The 17,742-nt window shown below is 49.3% G+C and overlaps 1 protein-coding gene across 1 annotated transcript in view; it reads left to right on the top strand.

The window, feature by feature from the left end:
* Positions 1–17,742, top strand: part of GSK3A (glycogen synthase kinase 3 alpha) — a 1,198,873-nt gene that overhangs the window by 406,835 nt on the left and 774,296 nt on the right. The gene's annotated exons all lie outside the window — the stretch shown is intronic.

Consider the following 17,742-nt stretch of genomic DNA (forward strand, 5'->3'; position numbering starts at 1 on the left):
CTCCAAAGGTGTGCCCGTTGATGCCATGGTGGTAGCAGCAGCCACCAAGAAAGAGTTAGCAGAAACCTCTTCATCTGTTCATCCTCCATACAAAGAGTCTGGGATGATGGACAGATATGGAAAGCGAATGTTTGCTTCAGCGACCTTTTCAATGAGGTCCCGGAACTATCTATGCCATTTTACACATCTTCAAAGGGATCTCTTGAAAGAGCTTCGAGATGCCCTTCAAGATCCTACAGCTGAGGGAGTACCAGCCAAATTAGCTTCTCAGCTTGCGACTCTTAATTCCATAGTCAACTCCTCCATGAGGCTGATTTCCTATGCAGCCGATGGAACGAGCAGAGCCGCAGTAACAGGTGTGGCTCTCAGGAGACCTGCTTGGATGCGGCTGTGTCAGTTTGTGGAACCCTTTCGAGCATCCTTCACCAATACTCCCTTTGATGGCTCCTTTCTCTTTGGGCCTCAGGTGAAAGACACGTTGACCAGGTGTGAGCAGGAAGGCAGGACTCTGCTGTGGGAGTCTGTTTTTCCACCCCTTCCAGCCCTTATCCCAAGGGTCAGAAGAGCGGAAAGATGTGGTTCCAAAAATCCCAGGGAACCTTGCCTGACAAACGTGGTGATTTTTTCCCCCCAGGGGCAGAGGGGAAACAATAACGGACGCCGCCCTTGTGGCAGAGGGGGACTGCAAAACCAGGGTGACAGAGAAACCTCTGCTAAGCCCTTTCAGCATCCTTGAAGGGTTGCCTGACTGCTCACCTCTGGAGGCAGTCGGGGGAAGACTTTTACTGTACCCAAAAGCCTGGCAAAATATAACAAGAGACAGATGGGTACTATCCATTATATCCGGAGATTACAAAATTCCCTTCCATCAATCCCCCATAGAATCAAAAAAGTCCATCCCAGATGTCCCACCCAATCTAAGGGATCAAGCAGTCACAGAAGTTTCAAGACTGTTAGAAAAAAGAGCCATTCAAGAAGTCCTCGCAGACCAACTAGGATCCGGAACTTACTCAAGATTCTTTTTAGTACCAAAAAAGACAGAGGACTGGAGACCAATACTGGATTTCAGCAGATTGAACAAATCTGTACAAAAAGAAAATTTCCGGATGGTGACACTGCAGTCCATTTTCCCTTTTCTGGGTCAGGACAATTGGATGTGCTTTATCTTCAGGACGCGTACTACCATATCAAGATGGACAGACGCTCCAGGAGATTTCTTCGTTTCCGGTTAGGGGCCAGTCATTACCAGTTCAGAGCTCTGCTCTTTGGTCTCACCTCAGCCCCCAGGGTGTTCACCAAGTGTATGGCAGTAGTCACGGCTCACCTGAGGCGACAAGGATTCCAGGTGTTTCCCTATCTAGACGACTGGCTCCTGACTGCTACCACCAGGCATCAACTCTTAGAGGCACAGGATTATACAATCACATCATGCACTCAACTAGGCATTACAGTAAATTTTGAAAAATCTGCCTTGTTGCCCTGTCAGTCTGTCACATACATAGGAGCAGAATTAAACACACAAGAAATGTTTGCAAGATTACCACAGGAAAGAGTTTCCACTATTCGTCAAGTGTTAATCCTAAAGCAGAGCAAAAGGATTCACGTCAGATATGTCCTCCAAGCTCAAGGGTCCATGACAGCTGCCATTCTTTTTGTCCCTTTAGCGCGTTTCCACATGAGAATCCTTCAGTGGCTTCTTTTCACGCAGTGGTCTTTCCAGGAGCTACCCATGTCTCACATGATCCTGATCACAGAAACCTGCAAAAGGCACCTTTCTTGGTGGATGGTCTCCCCACTAGTGATTCAGGGCAAACCTTTCATACAACCCCCTCCGGTAGCCACAGTGACCACGGATGCCTCCCTGATAGGGTGGGGGGGGGGGGGGCATTATCTAGGCAGGACAGTCCAATGCACTTGGCAACCTCACAAGTACCATCTGCATATCAGTGTCCTAGAAATGAGAGCGGTGCTCTTAGCGTTGCAAGCCCTTCAAGACTCTCTTCCTTCCGGGACCATTGCAATCCAAACGGACATATCAGTGGTGTGGTACATCAACAAACTGGGCGGGACCAGGTCTTACTCCTTGTGTCGAGAAGCAGTCAGACTGTGGCAATGGGCATTTTCCTCCCAATGTTTTCTGATAGCAATGCACATCCCTGGGAAATCCAACGTCATAGCGGACAGGCTCAGCAGAGCTGTCCTCATGCCTCACGAGTGGTCTCTGAATCAGGAAGTTGCGGATCTTAGCTTCTGCAAATGGGGACAGCCTTGCTGCAATCTATTTGCCACTCCTCTCAACAAATGCAGCAGCTACTTCTCCCTACTTCCTCTTCCAGGTCCTATACCCAGAGATGCTCTAGTCCACAACTGGCCTCAGGGACTCCTTTACACTTTTCCCCCTAATACCAAGACTCGTACAGAAAGCAAAATCGTTGGGTTGCAAAATGATCCTCATTGCCCCGTATTGGCCTCGACAGATATGGTTCCCGTTCCTGCACCTCCACCTTCTGGATTAACCGTGGATTCTGGACCTGGTTCCAGATCTTCTGATTCATCAATCAAGTGGGTTGCACCAATCCCTTCAAATTCTCCAGCTCACAGCTTGGTTACTCCACTTCCAACCTTAGCCAGGCTTTCCAGTATCTCCCCAGCAGTCCGTGATGTTGTTTCCTCACATAAGTCTACTACGAGGAAAATGTATACTAGTAAATAGAAATGGTTTTCTTACTGGGCAGACTCTAGAAATTTGGATCCTTTCTCAGCCCTAGTCCATGAAATTCTTGAATTTCTAGCACAACTTTTTCAGTCTGGTGTGGCTTCCACTACCATAAGACTACAGCTAGCTGCCATTTCTAATTTTCATATCGGTATGTTTAATTCTAGCATGATGTCTCATAAGCTCTGCACGGCCTTTGAGAGGAACATCTCTTCTTAGACCCCCCAGTTAGAGATCCTCCTCCTTGGGATCTCAGTTTAGTTTTAGCTTCCTTAATTTTGCCTCCCTTTGAACAGGCAGCATCATGTTCCTTAAAATTTCTTTCTTGGAAGACACTTTTTCTGGTTGCTATCACTTCAGCTAGACGTGTCTCAGAACTTCAAGAACTATGTGTTCATCCTCCTTACCTGGTGTTTCACAAGGACAGAGTTTCTCTGAGGACCAATCTGTCCTTTATTCCTAATGTCTGCTCAGAGAACAATTTAAATCAATCCGTAGATCTCCCAGTTTTCTTTCCCAATCACAGCAACAAGGCAGAATACAAGCTCCACCAACTGGATGTGCACAGACCTTGCGTTTTTACCTCCATAGAACTAAGGAACTAAGAAAGTCAGACCAGTTATTTCTTATGCTTTCAACAAACAAGGACTTCCAGTTTCTAAGGTGACCTTATCCAGATGATTGTCTGATACTATTGCCTTTATCAGTTACGAAATAGAGCTACCAGCTAAACCAAAAGGTCATTCTACTAGAGCATTAGCCACCTCTGTAGTCTCAGTCTAGGTTCCCCATAGACTCAATCTGTGCAGCTGCCACTTGGGCAAACCCTCATACTTTTATCTCTCATTACAAGGTGGATATGGTCTCCCGGAGCAGAGCTTCCTTTGGTTCTACTGTTCTGATGAGTCTGTTCCAATGAGCCACCCGGGATTTTAGGTCCTAGGGACACTGTCCCAAACAGCAAGAACAAAGGCGAGATGGACAACTTAACATAAAGTTATGTACCTACCATAACGTTCCATGTTAGTTGTCTTCATCTCTCCTTCCTTCCTTGCGTCCCTCCCTCCTTCCTAGAGGATTGAGAGGAGTTCCTTTTGTTTTCACTGACTTGAGTATCTTTTATTACTTCACATGCCAGGTAATTTATGACTCTTTCCTTGTTTAGGTGTATTGGACAACCAGTTTTTAGGTAACTGGTTACTGTACTTATGCCTAGTGTGCGCTATCACAAACGAGATCTGGGTAGCCGGCACTGGGTATTCTGGGATAAGGGGTAGCCTTGAGCCAGTAAACAGCTCTCGAGCTATAGAAGATGGCAGAGTCAGAGCCGAGGATCGGCTCTGAACCCAAACAGCAAGAAGGAAGGCGAGTTGAAGGCAACTAACGTGGAACGTTATGGTAGGTACTTAACTTCTTTTTCTTGGCCTTGGGCAATGCAGCTTTGACCTGTGCTGAAGTAATGCTGGGTGCCTGGCATTCGTCTGGTGTTGATTGGTCCTTTGGGGGGAGGGATAAAGTTGGCACAATCTGTCGGCCAGTATGTTCGCAATATCTGTTGGCTCAGTATATGAGGTACCATTGTGCAGTAACTGAGAGCAAACCTGGGTATAACCATGGAGATTCCTGATATAACTGTAGAAGGATTTGTTGTTTCTAGTGTCTGCTGCAGTTCTGCCTTCATAGCTGGCTTTAGAGGTTTTGATGAGGGATCTCAACTTTTGTTGAAGCTAATAAGGGAGTTTTTCCAGTCTTGGTCCTCAGTGAGGTGCGTTCGCAGCCCCTGATGTCCACTTCTGTGGATTCGCAGGCCACTTCCGAGACCCTTTCGGAGTCCGGTATGCCGCACAACTCATTGACTAAGGTTCCTGTGGTTGTCTCTACCTTGGATGGGTCCGGAGCCGCTGAGCAAGCACCGGCTTCCGAGGAAGTAGTTCACACTACTGATTCTCGACACAAACCAATGACTTCTTTCACGTCTGCTGCTGTTTCGAAAACTACCGAAAACACACCCAAGAAACCGACCCATTCTCAGACACCTGCTTCCTTACCTCAGTCTCAAATGTTTAAAATGATGGAAGACCTTATAATGCTGATCAGGGGGAAGCCCAAGCTACCCCTTCCAAAAGAAAGAGATTTGTCCCCAGTAGTTTTATCTGAACAGGAGTCAGATGACTCTGATGCATCTGAATATGAAGACATGCAACCCCTCTCTGCTTGTGTGGATTCTGATGCAGAGGAATCCATTCCTTCAGCCTCTCCACCAGAGGACTTTTCCTTTGGAGATAACCTTCATACTTTAAGGGAGCCTTTCCAATGGGAATGTCTGGACTACCCTCAGTGTAAAAATACTCTGGGAATTCTTAGATCTTCCACAGCACAGACCCTTGGCCATTCCTCCTGTCCTGGATGTTGTGGATGATGTTTTCATGGAATCTAGTTTGACTCCTGACACCCTCCCTTCTGCTCCCAGGAAACCTGACTGGTATTAGAGTCCCTGACTCGCACAAATTTATTTTCAAAAATGCTCACCCTGAGGTTATTTCCCAAGGGCCTAAAGAAATTAAAGCAACTGCTAAGAATCCCACCACCTCAGATAGGGATTCCTGAGCATTAGACAGATGGGACAAAAAAGTATACACCTCTGCTACTCTTGCTGTTAGAGCATTACATTGTCAGTTCCATATGCTAATATTTCAGCAACATACCATGGAACTCCTCAAACAAAAAAAAAATCTTTTCCTGCTTGTGCAGAAAATAGTTACAAGAGTTAATGCATTCTGCAAATCAAGTAACTAAGCACACCTTACACTGGTTTTGACTACCTAGAAGCATCTTGCAGGGCAGCAGTCACCGGTCCTGTCCTTCGAAGGCTTGCTTGGCTTAAGGAACATCCCTTGCCAGACATGTCAAATCTAAATTATGGGCTGCACACTTGCACAAAGACACCTTATTTGGCACCAAGGCAGCAGAGGTCTTAAAAAAGATGGAAGAAAAAGCTAAATGTATGCTGACAGTTAAGCCTTTCCTGCAGGTCCAGCCACCCAGGTTCAGTCTGCCTTGCTGCTCCAAGCACTGTGCTGACAGTTAAGCCTTTCCTGCAGGTCCAGCCACCCAGGTTCAGTCTGCATTGCTGCTCCAAGCACTGGTCCTTTCCTGCCCCCTCCAGGTCAGTTCAGCCCAGATCCCAGGGAAGCTGAACCCCCAGACAGCCACAGGGAATGCAGAAATCAAAACAATGGAGTTCCTCCACTTCAAAACCAGGGAGTGCAAACCCCACCCCCTCATGGTAAGAACTCACAATGACTCTCCACTTCCAACCTCTCCCTCTGCCCACCTGTACTTGATCCTGGGAGGAAAACACTCCTTCCATGCAAACAACTGGGCCACCATTACCAACGACTGCTGGGTCCTCAACATAGTGTCCCAGGGATACCGATTTTCTTTACACACTCTACGAACCCCAGAAGGGTTCCCAGGTCTTCCCCCAAATGAGTGGGCAGAGGCCAGAAAGCAAGTCCTTTCCCTGCTCTCTGTCAGAGCAATGGAGCACGTTCCTGCAGAGCAGATAGGCCAAGGTTTCTACTCAAGACTCTTCCTGGTACCCAGAAATGATGGCACCTGGCGCCCCATCCTCGATCTATCCATTCTAAACACCCTCCTGGTGATACCAAAATTCAAAATTTTCACCCTCCAGCAACTACTACCTATGCTCTCCAAGAGTGCTTGGCTAGCCACCCTAGACCTAAAAGAGCCCTACCTCCTCATCCCAATCAGGGAATCATGCAGGAAATATCTATGTTTCAGGGCAGGATCTCTGCACTTTCAGTTCTCTGCGCTTCCCTTTAGCTTATGTACTGCTGCCAGAGTTTTCACAAAATGTATGGCTCACGCCATTGCTTTTTGCAGGCAAAGAAGTATTCCAATTTACCCATACTTGCATGAGGTAAAGCTGCTCAAGCACCTGGCCTTTGTAAAGGACTTGCTGACCTCCCTAGGGTATACTATCAACGAAAAGAAATGCTAACTAGTACCAACCCAAAAAATTATATTCCTGGGAGCCAGCCTGGACACAGCATCCCAGATGGCATTCCTTAAACCAGAAAAGCAAACTTACCTGACAGCCTATTTCTCTCAACTAGCCACCAGACCCCAGTTATCCGCAAGGAAAATGCTGCAAGCTCTGGGGTTCATGGCATCTTGCATTCTACTCATTCCATATGCCAGACTGCGTATGAGGAAACTTCAGTGGTACCTAAAAAGCCTTTGGTGTCAACACACTCAAGACCTGGAAACTCTTATACCAGTGATACCTTGCCTAAGGAAAGATTTTCTTTGGTGAGCAACCGCATGCTACCACAACAAGGGACTACCCTTCTTACCACCCCACGCCACCCAGACCCTCACCATAGACTCATCAGACTACGCCTGGGGTGCACACCTGGACGGCAGGTGCATACAGGGCCAGTGGAGCCCACATCAAATACATCTGCACATCAACCAGAAAGAGCTGTTGGCTGTCCAGCATGCATTGACCGCTTTCAGACCCCCATCTCTCCCCAGGGGCTCTACTGATCAAAACAGATAACACCACTGTGATGTGGTATATCAGCAAGCAGGGAGGGTCTCACTCTTACCCTCTGCAGGCTCCCCATAACCCTTTCACACACAGCCTCAGCCATGCACTACACCTGTTAGCACATTTCTTGCCAGATTCTCTAAACTCTCTGGCAGACAACCTAAGCAGAAATCTCCTAGACTCACACAAGTGGCAGCTAGACCAAAGAACCTTCACCCTTATAACTTAGATATGGGGCACCCCGAAGGTCGACTTCTTTGCTTCCCACTTCAACCATCAGCTCAGCAAGTTTTGCACCAGGGAGCCTCAGTGCAGGGCCTGGAAAGTGGATGCTCTATCCTTCCAGTGGGTCAACCTCTGTCTGCTTTTGCCCCACTACCTCTCATTACCAGGGTACTGCTCAAAATAAGGGAGGAAAAAAATGAGGACAGTTCTGATTGCCCCAGACTGGCCACACCAGCACTGGTACCCACTGCTGTGCAGCCTGCCCCCTCTGCCACCATGGGTTCTCCCTAAGATCCCAACACTCCTGACTCAGAGGGAAGGAGAATTCATGCATCCCCAATTGCAGACCCTCAATTTGGCAGCCTGGCTTATTCTCTGACCACTGAACAAGCTTCCAATCTCAGTAAACAGGTTCTAGATGTTATACGTGAAGCCAGACGCCCTAGCACAATAAAGTCTTATGCTGACAAATGGAAAAGGTTATGCACCTGGATCCAGGCTAAGGGAGCCGATACGGCACAGCCCTCCCTACCTCTCATCCTGGATTACCTAGCTGACCTACTACACAGTGGTCTCTCCTTTTCCTCTATTAAAATTCAAGCCTCTGCTGTCTCTGCTCATTTCAACACTGAGCACCCTGTTTTTCTCGCACCGTGTCATCAAACAGTTCCTAAGAGGGACTAGCATCTTGAGGCTACCCAGAAGAGCACCTAACCCAGCTTGGGGCCTAAACTTTGTGTCGGAAAAGCTCACCCTGCCCCCCTTTGAACCAGGAGCATCAGCAGAGTTAGTTTCTTTCATGGAAGACAGCCTTGCTTCTGGCGCATCACTTCAGCTATAAGAGTATCAGAGCTACAAGCACTAATGGCTGTAGAACCCTTCATTTTCCATGCTGACAGGGTCTCCCTTAGGACTAGCCCATCCTTCATACCAAAAGTGTCTAGTGTGGCTCTCAACGAATCCATTCATTTGCCCACCTTTTTCCCTAACCCACAAAACCAGGGGCAAAGGATACTGCACTCTCTAGATGTGTACAGACGGCTCAGCTTCTGTTTAGATGGGACTAAATCATTCAGAAAGACTGATCAGTTAGTCAACTTGGCTGCAGGAGCAGAAGGCAAAGCCATATCCAAACAAACCATTTCCAAATGGCACACACTATGCATTTCTGCTACAAGCAACATGGGAAACCTCCCCCTATGGGGGTCAGGACTCACTCTACCAGAGCAGCCTCCACCTCTGCAGCTTTCCTCATAGGAGTCCCCACCAGGGGCATCTGGGGGCTACAATATAGACATCTGTTCATATCTTCATGAAACATTACCACCTGCCTATTTTTTCCAAATCCAGAGCAGGCTTTGCCACTGCAGTCTTGCAGGTCATTCTAGCCAGCCCATAGTCTTCTTGACTGTCTCCACCCTTTTCTTCAGCTTTGGGAATCAACCCAATGTGATGACTGCAACAGTGAAGCACTAAGAACATAGTACAGTTGTATACACTTGCTATAAATGTAGATGTTCGAGTGTATTCACTGTTGGCAGTCCTGGTTTCCCTCCCTCCGTCCCCCTTCCTCTCTCTCTCACTCTCTCTCCCTCCCCTTACAAGGAATTTTTTGTTATTTACTTTCTACTGGTGGTGCTCTTCTACCATATCCTAGCTCCCACTTGGGGGCTCCTGACAGGGAAAGAAAAACTGATGTAATGGCGTTTGCTGCCTTACTTTATACTAGTGACGACCTGATGTCAGTCCTGAAATGACAGCAACTGACGCAGAAATACTAAGATTCTAGTATTCGGTCCGACTGAGGGCTACCCTGACAGGGATAACCCAAATGTAATGACTGTAACAGTGAATACACTCTAACATCTACATTTTTGGTAAGTGTACACAACTGTACTTTTAGATCCAAATTGATACAGTAGTCCTTAAGAGTTTACACACCCCTTTTTTACTTTAACATGAAGTTTCCCTTTCACATTGTGAATTACAGTGGGTTGTAAATCTGGTTGCGATAATACACAAGTACCAAAAAATCTTGTTGCGATCAGAAATCTGAAGTAGTTTACTTCATTTGGTCTTCAACCTGTAGGATACGGATCTGAGCCGGCAAGGATTACTAGCATCATCTCCAAGCTCTAGACTTCTCCCGTTACTCATAATGCACCTCCACTGCCTTCCATCCCCAGATCTCGTTTGCCATGATTTGTAAAACATTGCATCTCTAGAGCGCCAGCTAGCAGAGTGATTCTGACTGTAAGTTTTCTAAAATTTCTGTTACTTTTAGCTGTTTCAGGTTAGTGTAGGTACCCTTTCTCCCCTCCCATCACTTTGTCGTCGAGTTTAGGTTTGTAGTTTAGTTTAGAGTAGTTTGTCCGTGGTGCCCCGCCCCCCGTCAGTCCAGTGTGGCTAAAGAAAGTTTTGTCTGTTTTTTAAGGCTTTTTTCCTTATTGTATGGCTGAAAAGCTTATCTTTAAGTGCTGCACAGTGTGGACATAAGCTCTCCCCAGCGGATGGCCACACTGTGTGTTGTGTTTAGGTGTGGTCCACCTTAATGTGGATTGCTCCATTTGTGCGTGGTTCAATTCCTGACCTTTGAAGGATAGAAAGGCCAAGTTGGCCCTCAAAGGTCTTCTGCCTGCCACTGAACCTCCCTTCCTCGTCTTCGGCTTCCGTCTCCGTGGCTACTGTGACTGCCTCTCCCACTTCTCTTCCTCTGGCCTCCCCTCCCTCCCAGGCTGGGACTCAAACTTCTGCATCTAAGCCTGTGGTAGCGGAGCAGAGGAGAGGTAGAGTGCGGGAGAGAGAGTTGAAGATAAAGGAAAAGAGGAAGTCGTCCCCGGACCTCTCAATCCCGAGCAAGTCTGCACGGATCTGTGACTCCCCTCGGCTCCAGTCTCTGAGGTTCTCCCCGGAACCAGAGGAAGCACATTAAGTCTTCCAGGCCTTGGTTCCCCGACTGGCCAGGTCGGAATCCATGGACTCATCAGTCGACCCGTTTTTTATCGGACATGGATCTGGGTAAGATGATGAAGTACTTTATCAATACACAGATCCAGATGGGGGTCTTGCCAGCCCCCCCTCCCTCAGGAGGGGTGAGCTCGCTTCCCTTTTTTCAGCCCATTTCTCCTTCCCTGATCCGACTTTCGGCTTTGGAGTTCTTGGATCCAAGGATGGTCTTGGTCAGAGGGTCAGTGCCGACGGTACTTGCGTCCTCTATGCTGACAGCTGCCTGGAGCATCTCTGATCCGACCAGTTCAGATCTGAGCCTCTCTCTGATCCGGAGCCTGGGTGTCCGATCTGAGGGAGTGGAACCTTTTCCATCAGCTCTGACGTTGGGCCAGGTTCCCTCCCTTGTTGCTCTGTCTACTTCGGGTCAGGCTCTAATTCTCGAGTCGGATCTGGGGAGGTCCACTCTCCGGTGTTCGATGCAGTTCTGTCTACCGGATCTAGGCCCCTGACCGCCCCCTCACTCTGCCCAGACCCCCTCGGCTCTGTCTACAGTCCCCATTGTCTTACCAGAGGGACAGCCTGTGCCTGAAGATCCCCAGATAGTTCCCCCAGAGGAACAGATGGCTTGCGAGCGCTCCACGGAGAACCCCACAGGAGATGTGCCTCTCAAGCATACGTGCAAGAGACTCCACTTGTACTCTCCCCCCCCTCGACTCCCTCACTGAGGACACTAGATTTAGATGATGGGGAGGGCTCCACAAGATCCTCTCCTGACGATGTTTCCTTTGGAGACCTCATTGAGATCCTGTGCCAGTGGGGAGGTTGGTCTGCCCCCAAGCCTTTCCTCTAAGTCTGTTTCTGGAGACTTTCGGTATAGGCCCGTCTATGTCTTGGGTGTCCCCTCCCGCGGATCCTTTAGTGGATTTGATCACCTTGTGGGCATGGAAGGAACCAGAAACCGTGGAGCCGATCCCCAAGCTCCCCGATAAGGTATAAAGTCCCCCTATTGACAGGCCTTCCTGGAACAAGGGCTCCCCAGTGGACGCCATGGTGGTAAGAGCCATGAAGAGAACTATCTCAGGAAAGTTCCTCGGTCCACCCTCCTGACCAAGAGTCACGGATGATGGGACCACCTAGGGTATATGCTTTAGCTACCTTTTCAATAAGGGCACTGAACTACTTGGCCTATGTCACAAGACTCCAACGTGACCTAGTGAAGGAGCTGGAGAAGTCTCCGCCCAAGTCCATGTCGCAGGCGGACAAGGCTTTGTTCTCTCCCATGCGACGGAAGGAGCGGCTAGGTCTGGCGTGTCCATGAGGCGTAACTCCTGGCTCATGTTTTGCCAATTTACCGAACCCTTTAAGGTGTCCTTTGCCAATGCCCCTTATGACTGTTCGACTCTTTTCGGTAAGATCATCAAGGAGACACACTAGTCCAGAGTGAGAAGGATGGGTAGACACTCTTCCATCGGGATCCGCTTCTCTAACCCTCAAAGGTCCAGAGAGGGCAAAAGAAGATGTGGTTCTGGAAGTCTCAGTATTCCCGGGGCACTCGGGGCTGCTCTTCCCCTAGAGGCAGAGGGGGACAGGATGGGCGCCGGCCCAGAGGCCAAGGGGGTCCACGGGACTTTGGGTCTCGAGAACCATTCTTGGACATACGGGCAGCAACCTTGAGAGGTTGCCTGGCTGCTCTACTCTGGAGACAGTTGGGGGACGATTGTCATTGCACCCAGTGGCATGAGTCAATAACAGTGGACCGCTGGGTGCTTCAAATCATATCAAGAGGATATTCTATCCCCATCGTGGGTTCCCCCATATCTCCCAAACACATCCTGGATGTTCCACCCACGTAAAGGGAGGCAGCAGCACAGGAAATTTCCAAGCTGCTGGGAAAACGAGCCATCAAAACCATCCCCCCCACATCAGTCCAGATCGGGCTTCTACTCCAGGTTCTTTTTGGTGCCAAAGAAGATGGGGGACTTAAAGCCCATTCTGGATCTCTCTACCCTGAACCTGTCATTGCCAAAGAAAAGTTCCGGATGGTCACGCTACACTCCATCAATGCCGTACCTGCAAGAGAGCGACTGGATGTGCTCGTTAGATCTCTAGGATGCTTACTGTCACAAAAATGCACAGAAGCTCCAGGAGGTTCCTCCGCTTCCGGCTAGGGGCCAATCATCATCAGTTTCTAGCCCCACTCTTTGGTCTCACCACAGCCCCCAGCGTGTTTACCAAAGTGATGGCGGTTGTAGCAGCTCACCTGAGGCTTCAGGGAATTCAGGTCTATCTGTACCTGGACGATTGGCTCCTCACTGCTCCCACCAGATGTCTACTTTCCCAAACCAGGGACTATTTTCTGACTCTGGCCCTGAGTTTGGGTATCACAATCAACACATCCAAATTTCTGCTAGAGCCTGTACAGGTGATTAGACTACATTGGTGCCAGGAGAGAGAGACTCCAGGGCAAAGTGCTCCTGACCTCAGAGTTTTCAAAACCTCAGGGTGCATGTCTCCCTAATTTACCGTTTTCACCTCCCGACAGCAGAATCCGTGTTGAGGGCCCTAGGCTCGATGGCAGCAACCATAACTCTTCTTCCATGTGCTTGACTACACATGCGGATTCTTCCGTGGACTTCAGCGGTTCAGTGGTCCCTGTTGGATTTACAACTAACCTATCCACCTAAGTGAAGTGTCTGTCATCCCTCATATGGTGGATGAGCTCTCCGGACGTTTTGGATGGATGACCCTTTGTTCCAGCCCTGGCCCAAACCACAATGACCACGGATGTCTCCCAACTCAGATGGGGGGGCATTGTTCGGGCAGGACAGTCCAAGATCTGTGGTCCTCCACAGAGACCAGCTTGCACATCAATGTCCTAGAGATGAGGGCGGTTCTGCTAGCGTTGCAGGCACTTCATGCCTTTCTTCCTCTGGGGACGATTGCCATTCACTCAGACAACATGTCAGTAGTCTGGTATATCAACAAACAGGGAGGGACCAGATCTTATCCCCTTTGTTGCGAGCCGTGAGAGTGTGGGAATGGGCGATCTCCATCGGTCGCTTTCTCATCGCAATGCACATTCCAGGACGGTCCAATATTCTAGCGGACAGGCTGTTGGACCATACTGATGCCTTACGAGTGGTCTCTGAATCTATCAGTAGCGGAACAGATCTTCAGTGAGTGGGGTCAACCTTGTTGCGATCTCTTCGCATCTCATTCCAACACGAAGTGCAGCAGAGATGCTCATGTTTGACCTCCTGGTCTTCTGTATGCTTACCCGCCAGTCCCTCTCATCCCGAGGTTCCTGCAGAAAGCTTGTTGACTGGGGAGCAAGGTGATCCTCATTGCCCCATTCTGGCCTTGCTAGGTTTGGTTCCCCTTTCTTTGGTCTCATTTTCTGGCTGCACCTTGGATCCTAGATCCCATTCAGGATCTAATCTCACATCCATTGGGGGAGCCTCATCCGAGTCTGGGCAGCCTGAAGCTCACAGCTTGGCTTCTACAGTTCCCGTAATTGCTAGGACTCCCCGCACTTTCCTCCTCAGTTGTCTATTTTGGTGACTGCTCACAAGTCTTCATCTAGAAAGGTTTATCGCAGCAAGTGGAAATGTTTTTCTTTCTGGGCATCACAGAAGAGTGTAGACCCATTCACGGCTCCTGTTTCCTCCGTTCTTTATTTTCTAGCTGATATTTTCCAGCATGGTGCTAGTTCTTCTGCTGTCAAAGTTCAGTTGGCTGCCATTTCTCATTTTCATGTGGGTGAGAATTCTGCATCCTTGGCATCTTCTAGACTTTGTAAAGACTTTATTAAAGGCACTGCTTTGCTATGCTCCCCCTGGTCAAAGATCCTGTCCCCCCCCCCCATGGGACCTTACTATGGTTCTCCAAGCTCTGGTCGCCCTGCCTTTCGAGCCTGCCACTACTGCAGATCTAAAATTTCTATTGTGGAAAACAGCCTTTCTGGTCGCTATTACCTCTGCTAGAAGGGTTTTGGAATTACAGGCCTTGTCCATAAAATTCCCATACATGATTTTCTATAAAGATAGATGTTAAGTTGTCAATCTCGCCTTCATTCTTGCTGGATGGGTTCGGAGCCGATCCTCGGCTCCGACTCGGCCAATACTAAAAGCTCGAGAGCTAATTCCACCGGCTCGAGGCTCCCCTATATCCCACAATGCTAGGCGGTAACTACTCGGATCTCGTTTGCCGCTATAGCTGACGAGGTGCTCTTCTACTGGCTCAGGCAGTACCTTTCAGGTACTTCTAAAACCCCCTTTTTGTTGTTCATATCTTAGCCCTTTTAGTTTAATTTAAATTTAGATCTCTCGACCCCTTTTTGTCGAGTCCTTTACCTTCTCCCCTTATCTTGTAGGCCTTGGGCCCTTCCCTTCCCCCAGTCCTTCAGTGACTAGTTTAGTTTTCTTTTTGTCAGTAAGGGCTTGTGTGTGTGTGTCTGGCTTTTTAGCCTTTAGTTAATAGTTGATTGTTAGCTAAATTAAAAATAACTCTTTTATACAGGGTGTGTCTGTGGTGTTTTTTTGCTGTTGTCAGGCACTTTCCCTACAATGTCTAAGGAAAAGGTCTCGGGCTTCAAGAAGTGTGACTCGTGCTGTCAGAAACCGTCTCTGACAGACGGTCACAATTCTTGTGTGTATTGCCTGGGGCCTGTGCACCTGCAGGACTCATGTGCTGTCTGCCATGGTTTCAGCCCTCGAGTCCTGCAGGAGCGCAAGAACAAACTCATTCTAAGGGGTTTGTTAAAGCCTGAAGGCCCCCCGACTCAGTCTAGTTCGGGAAAACCTTCGAAGGCTTCAAAACAGTCGACTCCTGCTCCTGAGTCGACTGTGTAGTAATGTCGAAGCAGGCTCCGACATCGGCTCCGGCCGGAGCCGATGTTTTTGGGCCTCAAACTATTACCTCGGCTCCGGCTGGAGCCGAGGCTGTTAAGTCTTCATCGGCTTCGATACTATCAGAGCCACATTCTAAAGAGATCGAGATCCTTCTATAGGATCTACTCTTACTTACTTCGGCTCCGGCTGGAGCCGAAGCTAGTAAGTCCCCATCGGCTCCGATACCATTATCGGAGCCATTTCACAGAAAGAGATCCAGGTCCCCCTCAATTGGTTCTGTACACTCGGCACCAGGATCTCCTCTACTTTCGGAGCGGAGTCACAAATCACATTCTTCTCGGTCTTCCAGGTTGTCAGACCATGATTTGCAGAGGGTGGCGAGTAGACTTCTTAAGTCCGAGGCACTGGCCCAAATGCTCCATAGCCCGACTCATCAGTCGTTGGCTATTCCCATCCCTCATTACATTCCTCCTCCGACTCCTTGAGTTGAGCCAGGGCTTGTTGGAGCCATCACTGTCGGTGCGTCGGATCCGATACCATCTTTTTCGGCTCCGTCGTCTGCTCCGGTCTCCTCTTTGGAGGGATCTCGGCGCCGGGCTTCCCTCGTCGGCTCCGAGGGGGCGAGTGGCATTGGACTCTTGTCCGACCCCGCTCTCCCTCTCGGGGCTTCGGCGCTGGTGAGTTCGGCTCCGACATCAGCTTCGGAGCCGTCTCTGTCGGTGCCGGGAGGGGTCCTTGTCTCTTCGGAGCGAGGGCGTCGGACCTTGCCTGACAGGGATGCCTTCGAGGTCATGCGGAGCATGCTAGAACCGGGTTCTGCCCCGCAGTCTGTTCCCTCAGCTCCTCCTACTACAGTGCCTGCGGAGATTTCTGCTCACCCCCTTGTCTCACACCGTAGAGAACCAACTCCTCAAGTTTCCCCATTGGGAATTTCCTCCTCTTCCGAGGTCTCTCCTGACCCTGCAGGAGATCCCCCTAGGAAGAGGCAGTGCAAGAGGAAGCACATTGACTCCCCTGAGTCTATCACCTCTGACACTGACTTGGAGGAATCCGAAGGGTCCCCTCGTTCCCCCTCTGAGGATGTCTCCTTTGCGGACATCCTAGAAATACTCAGAGGGGAAATTGGCCAGCCCTTAACCCTTCGGAGGATGAGTCAGTGTATCTTGAGGCGTTTGGTTCTTGCCCTTCTACCTCCTGGGTGTCCCCTCCCTTTGACCCCCTTATGGAAGTGGTGGCAAGGAAGGCTTGGACGGCTCCTGACTCAGTGGAACCCACCCCTAGGAGACCATCCAAATTTATCACTGCTCCCTCAGACAAACAGTTTCTATCCAAAGGTGTCCCGGTTGATGCCATGGTGGTGGCTGCGGCCACAAAGAAGGAATTAGCTGATCCTTCTGTTCCTGTCCATCCTCCTAATAAAGAATCTAGGACCATGGACAGATACGGCAAGCGGATGTTTTCGTCAACGACCTTTTCTATGCGGTTGCTGAACTACTTATGCCACTTCACTCGTCTCCAAAGAGATTTACTCAAGGATATGGGTGAACTGATGAAGTATCCTACAGCTGAGGGGTTCAAAGACACTATGAACTCCCAGTTGGCAACCCTAAATTCAATTGTGAACTCCTCCATGCGACTGGTTTCATACGCAGCAGATGGAGCGAGTAGATCTGCAGGCATAGGCATTGCCTTACGAAGGCACGCCTGGATGCGACTGTGCAACTTTGCGGACCCTTTCAAGGCGTCCTTCACCAATTCCCCCTTTGACGGATCATCTTTGTTTGGTCCACAGGTGAAGGATACATTGACCAGGTGCGAGGTGGAAGGTAAGACTCTCTCTGCCGTAGGAGTCCGTTTTCCACCCTTCTAGACCCTATCCCAAAGGTCAGAGGGAGGAAGATGTGGTTCGGAAACAATCTCAGGAGTCTCATCTGACGACAGGCCGATTCCCCTCTAGAGGCAGAGGGGGGAATAATACTAGACGCCGCCCCAGAGGCAGAGGAGGTCCGCAAAACCAGGGTAGCAGAGAGGTGTTCTCTGACAAACCCTTTCAGCACCCCTGAGGGGCTGCCCGGCTGTCCACCTTCGGAGGCAGTCGGGGGAAGATTATCACTGTACCCAGAAGCCTGGCTTTCCCTAACTCAAGACAAATGGGAACAGTCGATCATATCCGAGGGTTACAAAATTCCCTTTATTCACATTCCAACTCAACCAAAAAAATCTCTTCCAGATGTTCCACCCGGTCTAAGGGAAAAAGCAGCATTGGAAGTCTCAAAGCTGCTGTTAGAGTCATCCAACCAGTCCCAGCAGACCAGCAGGGATCCGGAATCTACTCCAAATTCTTTTTGGTACCAAAAAAAACAGGGGACTGGAGGCCCATTCTAGATCTCAGTCACTTAAACAAGTTTGTCAAGAAAACAAAATTC

This window comes from Protopterus annectens, chromosome 8.part0 (genome assembly GCF_019279795.1).
Source record: "Protopterus annectens isolate FY-2018-M chromosome 8.part0, PAN1.0, whole genome shotgun sequence".
In the NCBI taxonomy this organism is placed as follows: domain Eukaryota; kingdom Metazoa; phylum Chordata; order Ceratodontiformes; family Protopteridae; genus Protopterus; species Protopterus annectens.